The sequence below is a fragment of the Coenobita brevimanus genome, chromosome 39, assembly GCF_032717465.1.
Source record: "Coenobita brevimanus isolate Jiangsu-jjx chromosome 39, ASM3271746v2, whole genome shotgun sequence".
In the NCBI taxonomy this organism is placed as follows: Eukaryota; Metazoa; Arthropoda; class Malacostraca; order Decapoda; family Coenobitidae; genus Coenobita; species Coenobita brevimanus.
Genome location: NC_136992.1, coordinates 29,534,191 through 29,535,352, shown reverse-complemented (window position 1 = coordinate 29,535,352; position 1,162 = coordinate 29,534,191).

The following is a 1,162-nucleotide window of genomic DNA, read 5'->3' as shown; positions in this document are numbered from 1 at the left end:
TGGATCTTTTTTTATCCTTCCTATCGTAACCTTTTTGCATTCTTTGGACACAGCAACCATTTCAGTCCAATAATGTATTTTATAAATCTTGCTAACCCAGACGATTCTATTCTGCTCAAGGGGTTTTTCGACTAGGAGGGGCTTAGATACAGCCATCATCAACTCCATCTATACGAGTGGCCGAAGATTATTATTATTATTGTTGTGTGTGTGTGTGTGTGTGTGTGTGTGTGTGTGTGTGTGTGTGTGTGTGTGTGTGTGTGTGTGTGTGTGTGTGTGTGTGTGTGTGTGTGTGTGTGTGTCCGACTCTAAAGATAGGCTTCACATCCTGCTGTCGAGGCCCAGTAGTATTCGTACGTACAATACACCTCTACATGTCACCATGTCTTGAATCACAAATGAAATCGTCTGGAGGTAGAAAAAAAAAAAAAATCTTGGTAAAAGGCGTCACCTAATTCAAGGATACATCGTTTAAGCCACCACGAGACGGTGTTCTGCAGCAGGGGGTTGAAATCAAGCAGTCATGAGGGGTCGAAATCTAGCAGTCAGGGGGCTGAAATCTAGCAGTCAGGGGGCTGAAATCTAGCAGTCAGGGGGCTGAAATCTAGCAGTCAGGGGGCTGAAATCTAGCAGTCAGGGGGCTGATATCTAGCAGTCAGAGGACTGAAATCGAGCAGTCAGGGGGCTGAAATCTAGCAGTTAGGGGGCTGAAAACTAGCAGTAAGGGGGCTGGAATCCAGCAGTCAGGGGGCTGAAATCCAGCAGTCAGGGGGCTGAAATCCAGCAGTCAGGGGGCTGAAATCCAGCAGTCAGGGGGCTGAAATCCAGCAGTCAGGGGGCTGAAATCCAGCAGTCAGGGGGCTGAAATCCAGCAGTCAGGGGGCTGAAATCCAGCAGTCAGGGGGCTGAAATCCAGCAGTCAGGGGGCTGAAATCCAGCAGTCAGGGGGCTGAAATCCAGCAGTCAGGGGGCTGAAATCCAGCAGTCAGGGGGCTGAAATCCAGCAGTCAGGGGGCTGAAATCTAGCAGTCAGGGGGCTGAAATCTAGCAGTCAGGGGGCTGAAAATTACCTGCTAACCTTCGGACTCCTGGATCTGAAGAAAATGACCTGGATACTATCTATCTATCTATAGCCCGACGCCCTAATCCCGCAAAGGGTGGC